This window comes from Cervus elaphus, chromosome 9 (assembly GCF_910594005.1).
Source record: "Cervus elaphus chromosome 9, mCerEla1.1, whole genome shotgun sequence".
NCBI lineage: Eukaryota > Metazoa > Chordata > Mammalia > Artiodactyla > Cervidae > Cervus > Cervus elaphus.
Window position 1 is genome coordinate 34040489 of NC_057823.1, and position 20817 is coordinate 34061305.

A 20817-nucleotide genomic window follows, 5' to 3' on the forward strand; every position below is an offset into this window, starting at 1 on the left:
AAAAGAGGTGAGGTTGTAATAGAGCAGAGGCTTCTCACTGTCCAAACAAATCACCACTAAAATTCTCATCATTATTCATAATTTTAGAAAAATATGCATTATCATTTAAATTGGTGGCATGTTGTTACATATATCTTGGCCTAGTTATGAAGAAAGTTAGTGATTAATATTTCTTAATTTCATTTCCTACAATGTATATATGTTGGAGTAGTTGGCAACTTAGATTCTAGCAAAAACCCTGGACAGCTAAGAAATGAGATCCAGATGAGATACTTTCATTTCATAACTACATGCCTTCAGAAACAATCTTGAGTATTTATCAAGCCTCTTACAGTTCAAAATTCTACAAGTCTGAGAGTAATGATGGAACTATGGTAAGGATACTACTTCAGAATAATAAGTTAATGTTACATAATTAAAACTCTAAGCCAAGTTCAAAAAACCTTCAATTATACAAAGAAAAATAAGGTTTAAAATATAGGAAAACTTGTTTATGATAAAATAATGTATTGTGTGAATTTTAAAGTTCTGTTGTAAGTGTTTTAAGTTCTACCACCGGATGTTGTGTACAGAGGCAGAGAGTTGTATATATATATATATGTACTTAATTTTTAAGTAAATATATTCTATTTCTCCAGTTAGGTTGTACATCCCTCAAAAAAGGAAGCTCCGGTAAGTACCACCTATAAGGCAAAATAGAATATATTCTTAAAAATTACATATTCATAGTTTTTCTCAATAAGTAACTGATGTTCTTTTTAAAAGGTATCTCTAAAGTTGTGAAAATATTTTGTGTACTTGAAATTGTATTTTTCTGCTTAGATACTGTTAGTGCAGGAAGTATACATCCCAGGCAAGGAAAATGGTGTGAACTAAAGCTTGATAGTAGGGATATATATGGCTTGTGTAGGAGTAGTGTGTAGACTAGTTTGGAAGGAACAGAGGGTTTGGGGGAGTGGACAGAGAGCTTCGAACTAGGATGGAGAACATATTGCTGACTGCCTTGAATACCTGTTAAAGACATATAATATAGTTCTCTAGAAACTGTAGAATGATCACAAGTTTTTAAAAAGATTGTAATATATGCAGTGTTTTTTTTTCTTAGTGAAATTAATCTGGCAGCACTGTGAAGGTAAGTTGGATATGAAAGAGAATAGAGTCAATGAGCTAGTTAAGACTGGTTTAGCAGCAATAGAAATGTAGAAGGAGGAATAAATGCAAGTAATGTGAGTCCTGCAGTATGAATATAATCTTATTCATCATTGCAACTTAAGCACACAGTATAACAGATGCTTCATTTAAGCACAAAAATTTGTCTATTAAATAGGTATTGGAAAATTTTATTTTAAGCAGAAAAAAATGTTTTAATTTACACATGAATTCTTATAAAAATGGGACCTAAGAAGTGGCAAAAAGCACTTTTATACTTTTTAGACAAAGAAACCACAACTTTCTGAGGAATTGGCAGGATCAAGAGACTTGGGCTTTTGGTGCATATTTAGTGAATAATCTGAACAGTTTGGGCTTGAGGCAGTAAATAAAGAAGTAACATGGTTTGTTTATATAGACCTCTTTGACTGAATTCCCAGCTCTGGCAGTAAGGGTGTCCTTCTACCCCAGATGCAGGGAGGGCACCTTTCACACGGGGGATTCATTTCTAGCTTTTACAGAGACAGAGAGGAGAGTCAGGGTGTCATTCTCTCATAGGCCATTATTATGTAGCTTTAACTTGACATAATATGCCGCTTTGGCATTTTTGGGGGGAGCCCATCCTAAGCCCCAATGTTGATGAGGATCCACCTCCCCTCTTATTTTGTGTCTCAGCCCTGGGGTGGGAGTGGCTTCCTGTAGTTATTGATCTGGGCTACCTTGACATTCCCCTTCATATCCCACTTCCTGCATAACTAACTTTCTGCCTCAAATACCTTCTTTTTTAAAAAAATTATTTTATATTAGAATATGGCTGATTTACAGTGTTGTATTGGTTTCAGATATACAGCAAAGTGATACAGTTATCTGCATACAAAGAACTTATTTGTGTCCCAACTGTTTGCGAACGCATGGACTGTAGCCCACCAGGCTCCTCTGTCCGTGGAATTCTCCAGGCAAGACTGGAGTAGGTAGCTATTCCCTTCTCCATGGAAGCTTCCAGACCCAGGGATCAAACCTGGGTCTTTACTGTCTGAGCTACCAGGTTATACGTGTGTGTGTGTGTGTGTGTGTGTGTGTGTGCGTGTGCGTGCCACACACATATATTTTACATATATATTATATATATATAATATATTTTACATATATATTATATATATATATATACACACACACACACACACATATATATATATATATATACACAGACACATATATATATATATTTTATTCTTCAGATTCCTTTTTCATGTAGGTTATTACAGAGTATTGAGTAGAGGTTCCTGTGCTATACAGTAGGGTATTGTTAATTATCTATTTTATATGTATTTTTTGTGCATTAATATTAATCTCAAGCTCCTAATTTTTCCCCCACCCCTACATTTTCTGTTTGGTAACTAGAAGTTTATTTTATAGGTCTGTGAGTCTGTTTCTGTTTTCTAAATAAATTCATTTGTTTCATTTTTTAAGATTCTACATATAAGTGATATTATATGATATTTGTTTTTCTCTGACTTCCTTTAGTATGATAATCTCTAGATCCGCCTGTATTGATGGAAATGGCATTATTTTATTATTTTTTGTGGCTGAGTAATATTCCATTGTATACGGGTATCACATCTTTATTCATTCCTTTGTTGAATGACATTTAGGTTGCTTCCATGTCAGCTATTTCAAATAGTACTGCAATGAATATTGGGTGCATGTGTCTTTGCAAAGTATAATTTTCTCCAGGTATATACCCAGGAGTGGGATTGATGGATTACATGGTAGTTCTGTTGTTATTTCTCCATATGTATATTTTCCATAGTGGTTGTACCAATTTACATTCCCACCAACAGTGTAGGAGGGTTCCCTTTGTTCCACACCCTCTCCAGCATTTATCGTTTGTAGACTTTTTCATGCTGGTCATTTTGACTAGTGTGAGGAAATACCTCATTGAAGTTTTAATTTGCATTTCTGTGATAATTAGCACTGTTGGTAGTGTTGAACACCTTGTGCTTTTTGGCCATCTATATGTCCTTTTTTTTTTTTTTTCCTTTATTTTTTTCAGTTAACATAACCAACCCACGATACAGCATACTAAATCATAAAGTACAAATCCAAGTAAGGTAATACCTTTACTAAGTTACAAAACTTTAGCAAATCAGTACAGTACTCTTGAACACAATATAATGTACATTTGTTGGAGTCATTTGCTACTTTTGTGATAATTTTTACTCAAAAATAATGTTATCTGAGTATGAAATGAAAACACTGTGATTTTTAATGGTGGTTTATAGCAGTGCAAAGAGTCGGACACGACTGAGCGACTGAACTGAACTGAACTGAACTTATAGCAGAGCAAATTATTTTATGCAGTTAATGTCTTTTAAAAATGATACAGTTTCTCCTTTAAAAGTGAGTTCCCTCATGTAAGCTCTCCAAGATTACTGCAGCAGGGCAGTTGTGCATATACCGAGGGGGCTCTGTTTGGTTCTGGGGTTGGTCCAAAGCCAGATAGAATTCCAGTGAATGAAAAGCTTTAAAATTCTTACCTTAAGGAGGTTTCATCAGCCAATACCAAGTTCTAAGCATACTTTTCAAAAACTGTTAAAATTTTGCATATATACTGGAATACTCAAAATCAGTCATTTCTGACAATACGAATTTCAGCTGACCCCTTTTATTTAGAAACCCTGCATCTCTTTGGCTTGATCAAGTCACATAACTTTTCTTTAGTTTATTAAAATGAATGCTACCTAAAATAGAGTTGTATTTATTAAATAACAAATAAATATGCTGCCAGCTTGTAGAGACTTGGGGAACTGGGTGCCCTGTATCAAATTCCATTATCATTTCTTCACAAATGCTTCTGCTGCCATTGGTGTCTGTATGTTTCCTCTTGCCAAAGCTGTCAGTTCCTCAATTTCAGCATTTAATTTATGTATTACACACTCCATTGATTCTCGGCCTTTATTCAGTTCAGTTCAGTTGCTCAGTCATGTCCGGCTCTTTGCGACCCCATGGACTGAAGCACGCCAGGCCTCTCAGTTTATCACCAACTCCCAGAGTTTACTCAAACTCATGTTCATTGAATCGGTGATGCCATCCAACCATCTCATCCTCTGTCATCCCCTTCTCCTGCCTTCAATCTTTCCCAGCATCGGGGTCTTTCAAATGAGTCAGTTCTTTGAATCAGGTAGCCAAAGTATTGGAGTTTCAGCTTCAGCATCAGTCCTTCCAATGAAAATTCAGGACTGATTTCCTTTAGGATGGACTGGTTGAATCTCCTTGCAGTCCAAGGGACTCTCAAGAGTCTTCTGCAACACCACAGTTCAAAAGCATCAATTCTTTGCTGCTCAGCTTTCTTTATAGCCCAACTCTCACATCTATACATGACTACTGGAAAAACCATAGCTTTGACTAGATGGACCTTTGTTGGCAAAGTAATGTCTCTGCTTTTTAATATGCTGTCTAGGTTGGTCATAGCTTTTATTCCAAGGAGCAAGTGTCTTTTAATTTCAAGGCTGCAGTCACCATCTGCAGTGATTTTGGAGCCCCAAAAAATAAAGTCTCTTACTGTATCCATTGTTTCCCCATATATTGGCCATGAAGTGATGGAACCAAATGCCATGATCTTAGTTTTCTGAACGTTGAGTTGTAAGCCAACTTTTTCACTCTCCTCCTTCACTTTCATCAAGAGGCTTTGTAGTTCCTCTTCACTTTCTGCTATAAGGGTGGTGTCATCTGCATATCTGAGGTTATTGATATATCTCCTGGCAATCTTGATTCCAGCTTGTGCTTCTTCCAGCCCAGCGTTATGTACTGGGCATATAAGTACTGGGCATATGTACTCTGTATATAAGTTAAATAAGCAGGGTGACAATATGCAGCCTTGATGTACTCCTTTTCCTATTTGGAACCAGTCTGTTCCATGTCCAGTTCTGACAATTGCTTCCTGACCTGCATACAGGTTTCTCAAGAGGCAGGTCAGGTGGTCTGGTATTCCCATCTCTTTCAGAATTTTCCAGAGTTTGTTGTGATCCACATGGACAAAGGCTTTGGCATAGTCAATAAAGCAGAAGTAGATGTTTTTCTGGAACTCTCTTGCTTTTTTGATGATCCAACAGGTTTTGGCAATTTGATCTCTGGTTCCTCTGCCTTTTTTGAAACCAACTTGAACATCTCGAAGTTCATGGTTCATGGACAATTGAAGCCTGGCTTGGAGAATTTTGAGCATTACTTTACTAGTGTGTGAGATGAGTGTAATTGTGTGATAGTTTGAACATTCTTTGACATTGCCTTTCTTTGGGATTGGAATGAAAACTGACCTTTTCCAGTCCTGTGGCCACTGCTGAGTCTTCCAAATTTGCTGGCATGTTGAGTGCAGCACTTTCACACCATCATCTTTTAGGATTTGAAATGACTCAACTGGAATTCCATCACTTCCATTCACTTTGTTCATAGTGATGCTTCCCACTTGACTTCTCATTCCAGGATGTCTGGCTCTCAGTGAGTGATCACACCGTCTTGACTATCTGGGTCATGAAGATCTTTTTTGTATAGATCTTCTGTGTATTCTTGCCACCTCATCTTAATACCTTCTGTTTCTTTGTTAGCATTTGATGATAGCGTACTTGCTATCAGCCCTTGAGGGTTACCTTGAGGTAACTGCCAAGACTGACTTCTTTCACAGTAATTATGGCTTCTTGAGTCAAATAGTTTTTTCTGGGTCTTGAGGATGTGGTTTATATATGTCTCTCATCTACTGAAACCATATTTATAAATGAAGTATTTATAGATTTAAGTTCCATTGTTTTCTCTACGGGATCCACTACAGCGTCTTTGGAAGTTAACTACCTTTTGCAGTAGGTTCCTGTCCTTTTTTGACTGGTTTTTCAGCAGTTAGTTGTGATTTTGGTGTTTTTATGAGAAGAGATGAGCTTAGGTCCTTCTGCCCCATGATCTTGTCTCCTCCTTCTCCCTCTTCTCTTTTTCTAGAAAATCCATAAATTTTCCAGTCATGTGATATGGGTGGGATTTAATCCACACTCTCACCTTACCAAACAGAGGATCACTTTCCTCTGATCCTCATAATCAGAGATTGACAAGGGAAGTGATTGGCTCAAGGAAGTTCAAAATTTTGTGTGGTGTTTGCAGGAAGAGAACATATTTCTGCCTTCCTATAAGAGACATGTAACTCTTGTCAAAGCTGCTATCTAACCTAAAAGTACAATGATGTTCATGTTTAGATAAAATTTATATTGTGGACAAGAATGGAGGTTCAGAATGAAATCAAGAGCTTATTAGTATTATTGGGTCATTACATCTTTAATTTTTCAGTTACCTGAAGCACTAAATACTTTTTTTCCTAATAACTTCCAACTGAAGGGAGTTTACCTAATACAAAGTCAAATAGGGATTAAATTTCCTGCTTCCTCTAATGTCTTATGAGAATGGTTTTTGAACACTGTGTATATTTAAACAGATTGAAACAAGATCTCATATTTATTAGTCTTTTCCCTCTTCCTCTTGTATAGAAATGAACCTTCATAATTGAACAGGATATATAGGAAACAGAAAATAATAGATAATTTTATGGTTAGAATAAGGTATCAGGTAGCATTTTCTATGTGCATAGTGATGATTTAAATAATGATGATTTTATGCATAGCAAAAGTATAAGGACAGTTTTATTCGTTGACTAAGTTATAACAATGTCATCAAATTCAGTTTGTGTGCCAAAATAGCCCAGGTTGGAGGGCATAATTGTTGATAGCAGTTCAAAAGTGATTTTACAATGTGCCAAACAACCAAATTCAACTTGAGATTTCAACTCAATTTATATCTGTAAACATAGAAGTTATTTCTTCAGACTTTATAAACTGGTGCTGAGTAGATTGTTTTCTTCAACATGTAAAAAGAAATAATTTTGTATATATTCATTGACTATTGTCACCATATATGTTAACTATATGTGTATGTATATATGTGTATGTATATACACACATGAACCTATACATGTCTAATTATATAATCTCTTTACACATATAAAATATATACATGGTATATAATATTTCTCTATAAAATATATTTACCTGAAAGTATGCTATTTTCTAGTCTCCTTATACAAGTCTAAATAAATTATTTTCATACAACTATTCTTCTTTTATGCTACTGCTAAGTCACTTCAGTCGTATCTGACTCTGTGCGACCCCATCCCTGGGATTCTCCAGGCAAGAACACTGGACTGGGTTGCCACTTCCTTCTCCAATGCATAAAAGTGAAAAGTGAAAGTGAAGTCGCTCAGCCATGTCCGACTCTTCGAGACCCCATGAACTGCAGCCCACCAGGCTCCTCTGTCCATGGGATTTTCCAGGCAAGAGTACTGGAGTGGGGTGTCATTGCCTTCTCCGATTCTTCTTTTATAAATATATATAAATTTGATTTTGAGAGAACGCATTTGAACAGTGTGGCACTGACTCACTAATACAGGAATATTATCAAAGTAAACTGTGAGGAAAATTGTGCAATAAACTTTTTGACAATTTTTTCTTTTAGAATCAAGTTAGACTAAAGTGTAATGTAGAAAAAAAGATATGTGACCTCAAGATGTACTCAGTAATTCTATGCATACTTGTAGATACGACAGAAAGATTATAATAATAATGTTTTTTTAATAGAAAACTTCAAATGGGTATGAGGTTAGAGAAGTCATGGGAGTTTTTATTTTCAAAATGATTTCTAGAATACTGTTGTCACCTTAAATTTTTAATCAGTTTAATGAATAGCTACTGTAAAACTAGTGAGGAAAAATTTACAAATGAGATACATTTTTATTCTGAAGAATATTTTTACAAAGAGATAGCATTCTCATGTTTATCAAAAGATTATGGGTCATTGTTTTTAGAAGAAAATCATTTCCTCCCCTCATACTTTTTAGTCATGTCCCAGTGATCCTCTAGAGGAGGTGCCCCCTGAGAGCAAACTAGGTTCACGATGAATGTACTGACTCCTCCAGGAAGCAGGGCTGTGGTGGGTGCTTGACTATTCTGCTGCCATATTCCACAATGACACTTTGGGTCCAAAAAAAGAGAATAAAACTGCTTGTCCCCAGGTATAAATAACAATTTGGGTGATGAAAAATGAATGAAAATAGCTCAACTCCACCTTTCCCGTAAGTAATGAAATAATTGGTTCCAACAATAAAAGAATCCATTGACAAAGATAATTTCTAAGCCTCCTAGAAATTTCCAGTCTAATATAATGTGTTTCCCCATTTTGAGGGCTTCCCTTATGGTTCAGATGGTAAAGAATCTACCTAGAATGAAGGAGACCGAGGTTCAATCCCTGGGTTGGGAAGATCCCCTGAAGAAGGGCAAGGCTATCCACTCTAGTATTAATGCCTGGAGAGTTCCATGGAAAGAGGAACCTGGCAGGCTGAAGTCCATGGGATTGCAAAGAGTCAGACATGACTAAGTGACTAACAATTTCTCCCTATTTTTAAGAGAAAATTTGAAGGCTAATTAAAAAAAAAAAATGAATGTATGTGTGTTAGTTGCTCAATCGTGTCCAATTCTTTGTGACCCCATGGACTTCCTTCTCTAGGGAAAAAAATGCATACATTATTTCAATTTTATTATTTTAATTATTATTTATTTTTTCTTTTTATTAAAAAATATATGCAATTTAAAACAATTGAAGATACCCAGTGAAAACAGTGTCACTTCAATTTTTTAATCTTGATTATCAGCAATGATCAGAGTTATTGGCTTCTTGTGTGTCCTTCTATAAATATTCTACATCCTTCTTCACGCATCTTAGTTCAGATATGTGAATATATTTGTTACATGATTTTGCAGTGGATTTCTAGGTCAAGGGTGTTTAAGTTAGGGTAGGCTAAGTTACAATACAGTAACCAGTAATCTCAAAGTGTAAGAGACATAAAACACCAAAGTTTAATTTTGATTTGTGTTACATGTTCATTTACAGTCAGTTGAGGTCTCTGTGCAGCCTGGAGTGATGAAGCAGCCAGTGTCGGGAACATTCAGCTGTGGAGTTGGTTTCTATTTCTAGTCTGTGGTCTGCAAATTTGCCTCAGTCAGTTTACTTCAGTTGCTCAGTCATGTCTGACTCTTTGCGAACCCATGGACTGCAGCATGCCAGGCTTCCCTGTCCATCACCAACTCCTGGAGCTTGTTCAAACTCATGTCCATCGAGTCAGTGATGCCATCCAACCATCTCATTCTGTGCTTTCCCAGCATCAGGGTCTTTTCCAATGAGTCAGTTCTTTGCATCAGGTGGCCAAAGTATTGGAGCTTCAGCTTCAGCATCAGTCCTTCCAATGAATATTCAGGACTGATTTCCTTTAGGATTGACTGGTTTGATCTCCTTGCAGCCCAAGGGACTCTTAAGAGTCTTTTCCAGCACCACAGTTCAAAAGCATCAATTCTTTGGCACTCAGCCTTCTTTATGGTCCACCTCTCACATCCATACATGACTACTGGAGAAACCATAGCTTTGACTAGACGGAACTTTGTCAGCAAGATAATGTCTCTGTTTTTTAATATGCGGTCTAGGCTGGCTGTAGCTTCTCTTCCAAGGAGCAAGTGTCTTTTAATTTCATGGCTGTAATCACCATCTGCAGTGCTTTTGGAGCCCAAGAAAATAAAGTCTGTCACTGTTTCCATTGTTTCCCGATTTATTTGCCATGAAGTGATGGGACAAGATGCCATGATGTTCGATTTTTGAATATTGAGTTTTAAGTCAGCTTTTCACTGATATTTCTCCTGGCAGTCTTGATTCCAGCTTGTGCTTCATCCAGCCTGTCATTTCGCATGATGTACTCTGAATATAAGTTAAACACACAGGTAATAATACATAGCCTTGATGTACTCCTTTCCCAATTTGGAACCAGTCCATTGCTCCGTGTCCAGTTCTAACTGTTGCTTCTTAACCTTGACAGATTTCTCAGGAGGCATGTAAGGTGGTCTGGTATTCCCATCTCTTTAAAAACTTTCCAATTTGTTGTGACCCACATATTCAAAGGCTTTGGCATAGTCAATAAAGCAGAAGTAGATGTTTTTCTGGAACTCTCTTGCAAATTTCCCTACTTGCTCAGATTTATCTGTAACCAACCACCAAGACAATACCCATGGGACTGTTGTGGCCATTCAGACATGCACAGAATGGTGAAAAAATCAAGTTGCCCAACATACATGTTTTCCAGCTGAGATCAAACAAGGTGATGCAGTGCCCTCTTGTTCAAGTCTTATACTGTAAACAACTGACTTTTAATGATGTCTATTTAGTGCCATTTTTTGTTTTTTGCTTTGTTAGTGATTTAGATTTTTAAGATGGCCACAAGCCTAGTGCTGAAGTGCGGTCTAATGTTCTTAAGCATGAGAAGGCTGTGATGTGCTTTATCGAGAAAATAATGTTTGATAAATTTTATTCAAGCCTGAGTTATAGTGCTGTTGGCTGTGAGTGCAGTGTTACTGAATCAACAGTACAGTACATCCAGGAAAAGAAAGAAGATGTTTACATATCTGTATGTGAGCCTGCTCCAGAAAGGGCTAAAGTACCACCTACAGTATTAAAATTCAGGCTATATAGTAACATCTGAAGCTAAAGGAAAGATGAAAAACAGTTAAATTTGTGGACTCATGAGAAGACAGTCAATTAAAAAAAAAAAGAAGAATAGTGGATAGTATTGTTGCAAGGCTGAAAAATAAGATAATTTACAGTCATGTTATCCAGCAGTGAAAACACTCATTTTAGCTACTACTATTTTACTATAAAGAAAAATTGCATTTAAATTTTGTAAGAAATATATATTCCATAATATCTTTAGGCAGAAACATATATAAAACATGTATTATTAGTTGTATTGATCAGTTGATAGAAAGGAACCTAACCATATATTTCTCCTAGGACCTGTGATGTAGGATTTGTTACTTCACTATTCATAGAGATTTTTAAAATTTTATTTACTTATTTTAATTGGAGGCTAATTACTTTACAATATTGTAGTGGTTTTTGCCATACACTGACATGAATCAACCATGGGTGTACATATGTTCCCCATAGAGATTTTATAGAACAGAACTACTGTAAACTATTGACTATAGCTTGCATTTGTTCTTAAAGACTAGAAGTGACCCACATCCTTTCTGTTCATATATCATGCCCATAGTAAGTCATATGACTATTACTGGCTTCCAGAGGGTAGGGAAGGATAATTTTCCCACAGGAAAGAAAAGCTCAATATTAGTGAATGGCAATCCATCTACTAAAAGGGGTTTGAAATAGTCAAGTATCTTCCAACTTCCAAGCCACTTGTATTCCTAACAGCATTTGAGAGTGCCTGTTTCCCCACACACTCACATACTGCTGCTGCTGCTGCTAAGTCGCTTCAGTCGTGTCCAACTCTGTGCGACCCCATAGACGGCAGCCCACCAGGCTCCCGCGTCCCTGGGATTCTCCAGGCAAGAACACTGGAGTGGGTTGCCATTTCCTTCTCCAATGCATGAAAGGGAAAGTGAAAGTGAAGTCATTCAGTTTGTCTGACTCGCAGCGACCCCATGGACTGCAACCTACCAGGCTCCTCCGTCCATGGGATTTTCCAGGCAAGATTACTGGAGTGGGGTGCCACTGCCTTCTGATACTAGGGAACTATAAAACTAGGTCAAATAGTGAATCTCTTTCTCCACACCCTGTGTAACTTCTGTAAATGTTTCTGACCAAGGAGAAATATTATTGTTTCTTTGAGAGTTTCTGATAAAAAAGACAAAGAGGGAAGCAATTTTTTTCCTTATAAGACTACTCCTACTTCTGTCATGAATGGAGGAATACTGGAAAAAGATTATTTTTCTGGCTAGCAAAATAAGATTACCTTAATTTATGTCTTTTACCTAGATGAATATCCTTTAAAAAAATACTGAACAGATTTAGAATCTTAGATTTATTTTGGTGTGTAACAGTGTATATGAGCCATTGGAAAGTTGTTGAAGAAATGGATCCTGCCCCTGGTGTCTGTTTAATGTTTTAGGATCATATAATCATTTAAAAATTCTCATTCAGAGTGATAATCTGTTCCAACATCAGCCTTTGTTCTCAGGAATTCACAATCCATCTTATCAGCTTGTTCTATCAATTATTGAATGAAATAGATCAATCTCTCTTTGCAGTTTTTGTATTTGTTTTCTGTAGCTTTTTTTTGTTCTTCAATTTTTCTTTGTATGTTTTGAGACCATGTTATTTTGTGGGAAGATTTTTAAATTATTGTATCACTATGTGAGCTGAGTCTTTTTACTTCATTTTATCCTCTTAAAGTCCCTTTGTTTGAAATTAATAATTTTGATTAATATTTACATGATATACCTGATTTCATTTCTTCAGTTTCAGTTTTTCTCTGATTTTGTGCTGTTAATATACCAAACGCATTTTTATACAGTTTGAAAATCTTTGTGTTTTTATTGGAATACTGACTACATTTACTGCAATTACTAATATATTTGAAATTCTGCTACCAAACTATGATCTTCCTTGACTTTCCCAAACTCTTGTTCAGCCAGATAGGCATAGCTTCTTAGTTTTAAATTTCTGAGGTGTGCTTCATATACCAGTCTTCTGCATCAACTGAATTATGGAAGAGATGTAGAGTGTCCTTGAGAAGCCTCTTCCTTTGATTTAATGTAGAAGGAAGCCTTCTCTCCCCATCGCCATGGGGTAATACTAGCTCACTGGCATGGACTTTCCAAGGCAATTCTCTCTGTGAAGATTAAGCTTTAAATTAAAAAAAAAAATTAGGTGAGGTGGCTAAACTTGTAGAACCTCAGATGTTTCTCATGTTCTGGCATTGGTGAATTACATCTCACTCTAGGATATGTGAGTACTTGGGATATATTCTATAGTTCTCAGCCTTGGAGGCCTTCACCAAAGGCAAGGTAGAAAGATTATCATTTTAAACTCCTATTGCATTAGTTCTTTGAGAATGTTTTGGCATCTCTTTTTTATATGATTGAATATAATTTTTAATATAGATTTTTTAATATGACTGCACATTTAAGCTTAAGGATTGGAATAGTTTTTTTTTTTAATTATATTATTTGCCTTGATTGGGTTGCAATCATTTTTTTTTTAAGTTGCAGCTATAACATATCTTTTGTAAAAACTGTGTCAGAACAGAACACGTGTTATTCAATTGAAATTATAAACCTAGAGTTTAAGGCCATTCTAAAGATTATGTTAATAGAATAAGCTTTAGATTGGTAGAAGTTGAGCTAAAAGTCATAATTGAAAGACTGTTGATAATAAGACTCACTCTTGAGTCCTACAATTGAAAAGATATTTTCCTTAAAAATTATCTACTTCTTACCAAAGACCAAATAAGTTTGTCTAGTGAATTTCAGGTTTGTGATTGCCGTCCCAACTCTTTTGAATCAGAGTAAGAGTACATTTTCACACAACATTCAAACCACTTTACTGCAGACTTATATTTTAATTGGCTTGTACACATATGTTCTCTTTATTTCACATCTGTCTCTCTCTGTTGCTTACATAAATACATATATATTTGAAATAGAAGAAAAACTGCATGTAATATTTAGAGAATTCTTTCTCCTTTAGGATGCTTTTGACTAATTTGTAGAAGGTTGTAGGATTATTATTAACCACTTAATATTTAAGTTTATAGGTAGAGATAAAGTCAGTGATTAGCAAAGTTAAAGAATGTGTCTCTCTTGATTTTGTAATGGAGGCAAAGAATTATGCAAGTTTATTTGGGTAATGCTAGTGGACTGATGCAATGGACATAAACTTGGGCAAACTTCAAGAGGTGGTGAGGGACAGGGAGGCCTGCTGTGCTGCAGTCCACGGGGTTGCAAAGAGTTGGATATGATTGGGCGACTGAACAACAATGCTAGTGTATCATAATAAAGATGAAATTTGTGTTAAGTCCTACTGGCATCTACAGAATTCTTGTGTGCTTCCCTGGCATTCAGTAAGTGTTAGTTGGATTGGAGTTGGACAGCAGAATTGTTCTGAGGCTATCATCAGCATATCTGAGTGAGCATGGTAGCCTACCAGCATCAGCTGACTTCCTTTCACCTTCTGCTCTCCACAGCAGATCAGTTTTGCAAGCAGATTTTCTAACACATGTAAGCGAAAGTAGTTTTGCTTTGTCTGCCAGACTTACACTGATCCTATATATTTCCTCCATTTCTAGCAATCCCTGTCATTTTTAATGGCTTCTCATAGCCCAGGGGAATGTGGACACAAAATGTTTTTCAATTTGAAAACTATTAGGTGGGCAGGTAGAAGGTAAATTGTGAGCTAAATATTGGGATTTATGGCTTTTTCTCCCTCCAGTACAGCAGTTTGGCTGGAGAGCAAGAAAAGCTACTTCTCAAATTCATGACAAGGCACTCAAAGAGAAAAAGAGAGAGAGCCATTCTGACACCAAATTTGAGGTGAATAACATTTTTATTTTTCTCTCTACTACATGGATGAATGGAGAAAGGCTTGAGGACTTTGAAATATTTTTTTTAAGGTCACATGGAAAGATGTTCTTTTCTCAAGTTTCCTAACTTTTCTTAAATGATATGGGGCGTTGCCAGAGGAAATGGCAGTAAGCCCTCCTTTTTAGATGCATATTTACAAGAAATATCTTAGATTGCAATTAGCATTGAGAAAGGACCATGTAGTTTTTAATTTATAAAGGATTTGTAAGATCACCAACTTTCCTAATTCTCTATTCAATTGATGAGGAAATTGCTGTTCCAAGTAGCTGGATGATTTCTTCAAGGTCATGCAACTAATTTGCCAGGTATTCTGGTTCCTAGTGCTTTGCCTTTTTTATTGTATCTGCCACTTTGGGGGTTGGATATTTTCCTTCTGACAAGACTGCTAATTCTTAGCAATGAACATCTGAGTCTCTAGACATAACAGAAAGAGCTTAAGAAGGAAGCCCAATCTAGCCTTGTATCTGAATGTCAGCTCCTGCATTTACTGACTGTGATCTCTTAGCCAACTGATTTTCTTATGAAGCTCAAACTCAGATTACTAACATGTAAAATTAGAATAATGGTACCTGAGTTGGATGGCTGTTATTATATTAAACAATGTATATGTAACACCCACAAAATAGTAGACTTACAAAAATGCATGTATTTTCATCAGTACCTGTTTGTATTCTTTATATTTTTGTGTTATACTTCAAGCAAACTGTATTATAAGCAACAGGATTGAGAGATGTGTAGGGCAGAAAAGTGGCCATGAAAATAATCTAACTTCAGAAGGACATTTTATTGGTTTTGTTCAATTAACTATATCAGAAAGTCATTGTGAATTCTAATGAAGCAAGTTTATGGAGTGTAAGGTGGGAGTGACAGACTGACAGAAGAGAAGCAGATACAAGAGAAACTCAAAGACAGTCCTTTGTCACATACTGTTATAATCCAGATAAGAGGTCTGTTCACAACGGGTCCCCAGTAATGTAGTTGCAAGGTTTAGAGTTCTATGCACAGCTCTAGTCTAAGCAGGGAATAAGAATACTAGGAAGGAAACCAAGACAGACATTAAATTTCTCCAAAATATTCCAACTTGTAATGAGGGAAATAGGAAGTATTAAAGTCCAAAGAGCACAGATGCCCTCAGTGCTTATTCTTAGAACAATGGATACTGGGCCTGTTGGCAATAATATCAGTTAATCTGGGGGGACTGAAAATCCTGATCTAAATATAAATGAGCAAGACTCTGCCTGTGAACTAGGAAAGGACTGAGTCTGCAGGCAGCTTCACTATCAAGTCAGCCTGTGAGGGTCTGGGGAAGTCAGGGGCCCCTGGAGGAGATGGAGACTGAGACAGAAGCATATTTGTTCCTGCGGCTTTTGCTGTGGTGAAAAGTGAAAGAGAATCAGCTAGCAGTGATTGTCTCTGTTTGTTTTTGGTTTTTGATTCTCTGCCCATTTCCAGATAGGAGCAGCTTCTTTTTGCTCATGGGGGACAGAGAAGACTCCTGGGCAACTCAATCCCAAAGCTGCAGAGGCTCTGCAGTTGCTCTATGTGTGACGTTAGTTAGCGTGTATGTGAGTGCGGGTGTGTGTATGTGCTGTGCTGTCCTGGCTGTTCAGTTGTGTCCAGCTCTTTGCAACCCCCTGGACTGCAGCCTTCCAGGATCCTCTGTCCATGGGTGTTCTCTAGGCAAGAATACTGGAGTGGGTTGCCATGCCCTCTTCCAGGGGACCTTCCAAATCCAAGGATTGAACCCAGGTCTCCCGCATTGCAGGCAGATTCTTTACCATCTAAGCTACCAGGGAAACCCAAGAATACTGGAATGGGTAGCTTATCCCTGCTCCAGGGGATCTTCTCAATTCGGGAATTGAACTGGGATCTCTTGCTTTGCATGTGGATTCTTTACCAGCTGAGCTGCCAGGGAAGCCCCTGTGTGTGTGTAAATATATATAAAATATGTATAAATACATATATATGTGTTGTTGGTCGAGAAGTTGTGTCTGACTTCTTTGGACCCCATGGACCATATCTCACCAGGGTCCTCTGTCCATGGGATTTCCCAGGTAAGAATACAGGAGTAGGTAGCCATTTCTTTCTCAAGGGGATCTTCCCAATTTGGGGATCGAACCCACATCGTCTCCATTGGCTGGTGGGTTCTTTACCCCTGAGCCACCAGGGAAGCCCCTCAAACATGACTAGGATACAGTAAGCACTCTAATTTTTGTAATAAGCTATAAAGACTTAAATATGTTTCTGTTATCCTGCTTTTAAAAAAGTTATCTTTGATTATAATTTAAAAAGAAAAAGTTTCAAGAACAAGAAAGCTTGTATTCAAGGGAAATGCATAGACTTAGTTGATTAATGGCAACGAAATGTTCAATTTCTTAGACAGAATTGAATCCTTCCCCTTTCAAGCACAGGTATTTACAAGCCTCATGCATCATTAATATTTCATTAATATTAGACAATGCACCATGAGTCATGTGAAAACAACAGAATTACAGACACTTTGTGAGAATTCTTGCAACTATCAAAATAGTTCAGGCAGCAAAAGAATATTTTCTGAATAAACAATTAATGGGTAGCTGCAGTAAAAAAAAAAAAAAAAAGACGCCATTGGAAGTTAACTAAAATGATACCTAATTTACCAAGAAAAACAAAACTTGTGTTCTGAAATCTTGAAGCTAAAGTCAAAGATACTGAAGCAAATGGGACTGTCTTGTTTTTAACCTTTTAGTTTTGGTCTAGGTCTTTTTGTACTTATTATATATCATACTATTATTTATTGTTATCTGTGCTTAGTAAATATTTGTGGAAAGAAAAAAAATGGTAGAAAGGAGAGGAGGAAGGATTGGGGAAATAAACTCTATAGCAATATAGATGAGAGAACACAATTTAATATTGAGTAAGCATTCTCAGATTTAGAAGCATCTAAGTTTGCATGAAGTTAATTATAACATCTGGACAGAGTTTCTTACTAATTTATACAGTAATACAGAAAACTTAAGGCTTCTCTTATCTCCTTGAGGGACAAGAAGATTTGATTTGTGATTGTCTCCTGTTCATTTTATGAGACTTCATGGTTAGTCTCAGATGTGAGTCCAGTTACAGTAGTCATGAGGTCTTGATCTTGCGGTGAAAATCAAAAGATTGTGTCTCTTACCTTTTCTAGAGTACACTCTAAGGAGGAGGAGTAGGGAACCAACTGTGCCTTCCTCTTTATTAAACAAGGGAAATTTGATCTGTGTTTAGTAAGGCTTTGAATGCTAGCTCATTTTACCTTAACAAAAGGAGGAAAGGGAAGGAAGGGAAGAAGAAAAGGAGGGAGTGAGCAGGAGAGGGGTAGTAGGGAAACTGAACAATGGGAAAATTCACAGGTGAAAAGCCTCAATGTCCCATAGCAAACTGGGCACCCTTCCATTCCCCTATGGGGAAGTTCCCAGGAGTAGTAGATTTCTGTTCACTGAATCTTGTGAAAAGACAGACAAACACAAATTAACCTACAGACTCAGGAAAATGTTCCATTGCCCTCTGGTCCAACCTCAGAGAAGGGACTCCTGTTTGGGAATAGTCTGTATTTGATTTTGTTGATTTCCTGTTGATACAGATTCTCTCTTCTCATAGACAAGCAGTAGGAGCTGTGGCATCAAAAAAAGAAAAAAGAAAAGAAAGGAAAAGAAAAATCTTAGCAACTGTTTTTTTAGTGGAAGAAAACAATTTCTCTCCCCAGTGGTTTTTCTTTCCCTACCCACTGTTCTTGCTTTGTCTTCCATCCTTGAGTCTCCTTTTTTTTTTTTTAAAGGGTCTCAATTTTAATCTCACATGCGGAATGGTAAGGAAAGAAATGACAGGAGTCTGCCAATGGGATATTCAGGGGGTGCTTCTTATACACACACTTTAGTGGTCACCCTGATAATGGAGAATGTGACAGTAAAGAATTTGCCTGCAATGGGGGAGACCTGGGTTCGATCCCTGGGTTGGGAAGATCCCTTGGAGGAGGGCATGGCAACCCACTCTGGTATTATTGCCTGGAGAATCCCCATGGACAGAGGAGCCTGGTGGGCTACAGTCCTTGGGGTCACAAAGAGTCGGACATGACTGAGCGACTAAGCACAGCACAGGAGCCTGTTTAGGTTATTCAGCAGTTTGTGAAAAAAGGTAGAGAAGGAATACCTTTTCTCCACATCACAGATATGAGGAAGATAATGTGTTCAGATTTCTAGCACCATCTTAGATTTGATGGTAACAATTATGGTCTTTATTTTTTAATTACTAAGAAAAAATTCGCTCAGAAATCTTTGTCCCAAAAGTCAAACAACACAACTTACATAGAACAATTTGAGCGTCAAATTCTCCTTTGTAATAATTTTTTTCTGGGTGATTGTAGACATTCAAGGAATTGTTTCCATAAATACTCCAATTATGACTTGTGGAAAAAAGTTTGTCTCTTATCAAACCAAGAGATAGTTGTTATTTACTATAGAAACTCTTTTCTCCAAAAATCTGTTCTTGTGCTACATTTGCTCCAGAGGAGATGATTGCATTTGAAAAACTATATAAAATTCAGGAGATTTATTTTAACTTACCTGTTTTGATGCCTTGTTTCATAAAATTTACCTTTGTCACTAATAAATTCATTTCTGTTGCAAGTGAAATATTGTTGTAGAGTATAAGATTCTGCTTCCAGAAACTCTATTTCCTTTGCCACTGAGAACGAGAAATTCTATTTTTTTTAATCTGTCATAACCTCTTGGTCTTTAAAATTTCTACATTTGGTAAACTGCCAATGTAATTCAGCAAGGTAGCAATACCGTAGTTTTTTTTTTAATATATATTTTCCTTCAAATAATTTTAAAACTAGGCCAATTTTGGAAGTAAAATAAATCCCCAAACTTAAGCACTTGTGAGGTTTCTCAGTCAGTACCCTCTGGCTCCTAATCCTTTACTTGTCTATTTAGTCAGGTGCTAAAAAACACTACTGTACAGTTTCCTTAAAATAAACTTCTGTGATTTGCATATGATAGTTAAGTTGGGTTCAACCAGTGCCTTTTAAACTCAATATCCTTGTTTATCTTGCATGTTAGCAAGCTCTGATGACATATTTCCAACAAAATTATTAGATATTAGAAAGCTGTTTTGCCAGAGACCTATAGAGAAAAAGGTCAGATTTAGTGCCATCAGTAATAAGAAACTTTATTCACTAAGTTGGAAGAAAATAAGAAATTCTGGGTCTACTTATGTTTTCTTAAATTGCTACTGCCTGCTTTTGAAATGAGAGAAAAATGAAGCATGTCTATAAAATGCTGATTTTCAGAAATTTGTTTCAGAAAACAGATAACCTTGTCTCAGAGATGAGAGCACCCCTTTCCTTTAGATGATTAAGGCAATTGAGCTTTTATGTGAGAGCACCCTGATTGGCCAGAATTGCTTCATGTTATGCTAGAACTTTGGTTATTGGTTCTTACAAGAAAACAGATTAATAAATGAACAAAAGTATATGTTTATAGTCTATGGTGTATATGTCATATATATATATGAAGTATATGTATATAGTCTATAAATGTCCCACAAATTTAAAAAAAACTTTTATGTCAAATATGGGCTTCCCTTGTGGCTTAGCTGGTAAAGAATCCGCCTGAAATATGGGAGACCTGGGTTCGATCCCTGTGTTGGGAAGATCTCCTGGAGAAGGGGTAGTCTACCCACTCCAGTATTCTTGGGCTTCCCTTTTGGCTCAGATGGTAAAGAATCCTCATGCAATACGGGAGACCTGGGTTTGATCCCTGGGTTGGGAAGATCCCCTGGAGAAGGGAAATGCTACCCACTCCAATATTCTGGCCTGGAGAATTCCATGGACTGGATAGTCCATGGAGTTGCAAAGAGTTGGACACGACTGAGTGACTTCCACTTTCACTTTTCACTTGGGTCAGTTATATATAGTCTGGAAAATTATAATCTATCTGGTCATGTTTGTTTAATTTGGGGGATTTATCAAGTAACCATTTTGCTCTCAGACAAGTAACAGCAATAAAATTAAACTGATAAAAAGAAATGGATTTCTGAGTCCTATAAAAATTCCTTACTTAATATTTTCCTTTTATCCTATTTAAACCTCTGTCAACATGCTACACATCTAAATTTTGTTACTATTTATACACACACACATTTTTGA

The 20817-nt window shown here is 36.7% G+C and overlaps 1 long non-coding RNA gene across 1 annotated transcript in view; it reads left to right on the plus strand.

The window, feature by feature from the left end:
* The first annotated feature begins 357 nt into the window (after positions 1 to 357).
* Positions 358 to 20817, plus strand: part of LOC122700932 — a 105057-nt gene continuing 84597 nt past the window's right edge. Inside the window, exons 1-2 of the long non-coding RNA XR_006342881.1 lie at positions 358 to 374; positions 639 to 672. This is a non-coding gene — a long non-coding RNA (uncharacterized LOC122700932). The remainder of the gene's footprint in view (positions 375 to 638; positions 673 to 20817) is intronic.